We start from the raw sequence: 4,959 nt of genomic DNA, 5'->3' as shown, positions 1-4,959 counted from the left end.
CTGGGCATATGCAGCTCTTCAATGAACCTCTTTGACAGCAACTTGTGTATGCGCCCATCTTTAATGAACCTCTTTGATGCCAACTTAAGTCAGATGGCATGGCAACATGCACCTACGTAGTGACATCTACATATGCATTGTTGTCTGCTGGAGTTGCGTACTAGTCCTCTTGTTGGATTGTTAACTTCAGCGTGAGACATCACCTACTTGACTACTGTTACATTGTGACCATCTTGCTGTGAACTTTTGTCATGTTCACTAGTTGGGTGGTTTATATGTCAGGTACTGAACATTGCTAAGGAAATTAATTCAGTGGGGTGTGCGACCTTGACTTCTTTTGTCTCTGCAGCTGCATGTTACATGAGAGCATAGCATGTGGCAGTAAGTTGTATGTAGATATCAATTTGAAATAGCATAGGTATTCAAAAGTACTTTCACTGTTTATTTTTCTTCGGGTCATTGCTGCTGTCAGGCCTACTTTGCATCATTCGTTGTAGCATGCTCGTTTACTTGCAAAAACAAGTGTGTCCTGTTCAAACACATGCAAGGACTGCCGAATACTTCATGGTGCTGTTTTGAGTTACTTTTAGTCTTGGCTGCACTTGTGGATTTACAAGTGTACTGAAGCTTGCCAAATGCTTGAATTCCGTGTCATACTTATTTGCTTGTTTATATACAATTTGTTGAATCAAATCACTTTCAATATGCCAACAATTGCTGATTGTACTAACATGCACGCGCATTTGGTTGTGGAACTACAATAAATTTCGAGGCACTTTATTGCTTTGCCCTACCCAGCTAGCACAAAAGCGATAGAAAACTGCGTCCATACCGATTCGCCAAGACTAAATGAACGTCTGAAAGACGCACTAAAAAATCCGTGCAGTCCGTTTAGAAGGTGATAAACGGTCGTATATCGTTGCTAATGTCCGGCGGATATGACTATTGCAAGAAGTTCTAGAATCCTGCTTAAAGTAGTTTCGAAAAATCCTGTCTTGAAATGGGATTTTGCAAGACCATTAGAAGCATTTTAAAAATACAGATTGAATCCTGCTACAATCAGGATTTTGAAATCCGTTTTCTTTCACCCTCCCCTCTAGCGCCCCCCTCGTCTCCCTTTCCTTCCCTCTCCCCATGCCCGTGCGGCGTTTGGCCGGCCGGTGGCATGCAGGTTTGCGCTTGTGCAATACACGAAACACATACAGCAATAACATTTTTTATTGCAAGTAAACACGACTAGACAAGCTAGCAATCAACATTAAATGAGTGCCTCCGAGTAACGTCCATTACAGGTATCGACCTTGATAAACCTGGTTTCGAACAGGCTGCTGGGCTGTAGCTCCTTAATTCAGCAGGTCTTCTTACTGAAAAAACATTAGGCATGTGTAAAACGTATGTTAATTGAAGCACACTTTTCTTAGTGAACGTATAGTTTTTCAATGCACTGGCAATAAGCACTGCAATATATCTTGGCAATGGGCAGCACTACAATATATTGGTCCAAGCACACAGTTTTCGAGCATTCCACCTTTAACATGGTTCTAACATTAACCGATCACAAGTGAAATTCCCTTCTGTTGCCTTGAAGACATACTTTACATCTAACTGAAGGTGTTGCATGTACAATCGACAACCAGTGTAAGTGTCGGCTATTTTGCTAGCTTTCAGGAGGCTGTTGTCTTGACTAGTTGGCGACTGGTAGATGACAGCAGCCTCCTAAACATGTGCGAAGTAGGTGCCAATTAGCATTCAAAGAAAGGAATAGATAATGCATTTCTGATAATGTTGTACGAGAAAAGAGGTAAGTGCGGCTCTGCAAAGGCACAGCTTCAGTGTGACAGCATTGTTACACCACACCAATTTTATTCGCCACAGATCACATAGCCAATTCAGAAATGGCGCAGGCTTGAGTATATACCTAAACACCAGTCTATCAAACACATCGCATACTTCAAATTGAGCAAATATATTGCGATTCCTTAAAAAATAAAAGACAGCAGACGAGTGCAACCTTCAGTAACAGCGACTATTTGCATCACGGCTGCTTCAAGCATATACAGTAAGAACTTCAGTTGCTTGTAATTAAACCATTAAAATGTTGCACGCCTATGACTTGCCTGTTTGAAAACCTCCACACAATAACATTGCCAAGCACTTGTAAAGAATTTTTTTTTACCAAAACAGTGAGTCATCCAAACACAAGGTGGGAACATAAGCCGTAATTTTCCACCCAGTTTCACTAACTTTGACCTTGGTGACATTAATAGTTACGCAATGGGTTAAAGGTTAAGCTCGTGCAGTTTATAAATCAATTGTGATCTAGAGTGCTTGCATATGCAATTTATTGCTTACACCGAAATGAGCCCACACACTAAAACCCACACATGGCACGCGGCGTCGATTTCATCGCCGTTGCACTTTATACGGAATATCACGGCGACGACGACGGCGGCAAAAATGCGCTTGGAGTGCCCATATAATTTCTATCGCAATAAAAGAAAAAGAACCGCGGCGTAAATTTCTCTCTCTCAAATGGCAAGGTCGCCGTTACGTCGTCGCGCCGTAACACGCGTGTTCGAGTCGATGTCTCAACGCTGCGGCTGCGACGCAGACGGAAGCAACGACGGAGGCCCAGTCCGGCCAACGCTCGCTTCAACGGCAGGAAAAGAAAGGGAGATGGTTAATGGCGCCGGGCCGGCGGCGGGCGCGCACGGAGACAGTCGAAGGTGGGGGAGCTACGAGGGAGTTGAGAGGGAGAGTGAGGGGAGCCACCGAAGCGACGGGGTCACCTCTGCTGAAGCCAAATCCGCTTCCCTGACGCCCTCCTCCCTCACCTTCGACGTGTCCGCGCGCGCGCCCGGCGCCGCCGTGCTGGCGCCGCCCGCTCCCTACAGCATCGTTTTCTGCGAGCGTTGGCCGACGTGGGCAGTCTCGTGGCCCCTACTCGCCAACTGCTTGCGCGCCGTGATATATAATGACTCCATTCGTACGTCGTGCTGTGGTGCACGAATACTTCAGAAATAAGTTTTCCTTTAATTCGAACAAACTTTCGGGCTCCTTCGAGTTCGAATTATCGAGATACGACTGTATATGTGTCACGCTGAAAATTTAATTTGTACGACTTTAATATGACATAACAGTTACCTGGGTTCTTGGAGTTCAGGAGTTTCGTGGTGGCCCTTTGGGCGGCGGCGTTTTCGTCTGCCCCTTTCGGCACCTGTAGAGGGTACATGATCGGTGTCTTCACCCTCACGCGCCTTCTCTCTTGCACGTAGGTATGTGCCTGCAAAGTAAGTTACAAAAAAAAAACTCTTTATTGTTATGCTGATAAACTCGGAGTATCTATGTTTATAATGTAACAGCAGTGCCTATTACAACTGTATATTGGAATTTTTCTTTTTTTAACAGAATTTTGTTACTGCACAGACTTGCAAAAAGAAAACGCCAGTGCGACCTCAAAATTTATTTGCTGCATGACTGAAGCCAAAAAATGTTAGGTATCCTAAAAAAAAGATGCTGTAAATAGCTACACTGTCGGATTATGTTACAAAAAACAAGGCAACAGTGCACTACATACAGGGTGTTTCATTTAACTTTAGCCATACTAAAAATATGCAAGTGCCACGTACCAGGACAGAACCAAGGTAATGTTGGAGATACTCAGATTATTTTTTGCATTCCGCCTAGTTAGATAATTAGTTCTAATTAATTGATTAACTTCTCAATTATTATAGTTAGAAGAAAAGTGTCAATGAGAAGATTGTAAAGCAACATGAGAAACCCCTGATACCGCTTTCTGTTTCTCAATATGAGCTACATAAAGTGTTTTTCCAAGTGTGAAACATACCTGCCAATACACGCAAACTGCCTCGAGCGGCCAGTCGTTCGGCAATTTTGCGTGTATTCGCGGGCATCTTTCACGCTCGGAAAAACACACGAGTGATCTCGCACAAGAGCGTTGACGGAAGAATGCTGTGGCTACGCGAAGATCGTAGCACGTCTCATCATTCTGCGCCAAACGGGAATGTCATCGTCATCCTAACGATCAATGGTCAACGAAACGTCACAGAGGTAATTTTAGACAGCTTTGGCAAACCTGAATACGCACACAATAAAAGAAACGTACGCAGACGTAAACATGCCTCTTAAACAATATTAGAGATTCCAGTTCAAATCAAGGCGCTTTCATTGCAAAACTTCATTACCGCCTAAAACTTCCACCTAAAACTCCCGCCTGAAAACCGTAAATAATTAAACACGACAGGTGTTAAAGTGGCAGTGACTACTTACGTGAGCAAAGAAGATGTGGAAGGCAGTCTGGCGCTCCGCAGTTCATGAACGAATACGCGTCAGTAACTTAACGGCTGGTCCTGACAAAAATAACGGTGAGTGTAACGGCGGGTTCAAAAGTTACGTAAACTGGAGGGAAGCTGCGCGGAGAGCGCAGTCAGCTCGGCTGCTCAGACTGCGTCGGCGCAAGCGATGACGCCGATGAGCCGTCGCGCCACTCCTCGCTTTGTCAGGTAGCCGCTATGATACGTCGCGGCGCTGCATCCTCTTGCGACACACGCTGGTGCAATGCAGAAAAATACTCAGTGTGGCTTCGTACTCGGTACCTGAAGCACAGAAATACTAGCTAATTTAACTAAGAAAATACAAAATGCGGCTGCTACCATATAATGCTAGCGCCACCTTACAAAGATAATTTGAAATAACAAAAGTAGAACTTTTTAATGCCTCATTCTTGGCACTTTGCGGTAGGTAGGTAGGTTCCTAACTCGCTTTATAATACAAAAAAGTGATGTGCAACCTGTAATGGAATCGAACCTCTGCCGTGGGGCACAGCAGCCGGTTCTCTAGCAACTAGACTACGGTGTCTTTTTCTTCCTTTCGGTCAAAGTAAAACAGGTTAACCAAACAGACAAAACGAAAACTGCGACAAACAAAACATTTTACAGT

General features: G+C 44.3%; 1 long non-coding RNA gene across 1 annotated transcript; it reads right to left on the bottom strand.

The window, feature by feature from the left end:
* Positions 1 to 1,235: 1,235 nt before the first annotated feature.
* LOC125940797 (uncharacterized) lies at positions 1,236 to 4,353 on the bottom strand. The gene is made up of 3 exons (XR_007464004.1): positions 4,291 to 4,353; positions 3,145 to 3,283; positions 1,236 to 1,364 (listed from the first exon to the last, which is right to left on the bottom strand). It is a non-coding gene; the product is annotated as an uncharacterized LOC125940797 (long non-coding RNA).
* Positions 4,354 to 4,959: the final 606 nt, after the last annotated feature.

This window comes from Dermacentor silvarum, chromosome 10 (genome assembly GCF_013339745.2).
Source record: "Dermacentor silvarum isolate Dsil-2018 chromosome 10, BIME_Dsil_1.4, whole genome shotgun sequence".
NCBI lineage: Eukaryota > Metazoa > Arthropoda > Arachnida > Ixodida > Ixodidae > Dermacentor > Dermacentor silvarum.
The sequence above is the reverse complement of the archived record's forward strand: the minus strand, read 5'-3'. Positions and strand labels throughout refer to the sequence as shown.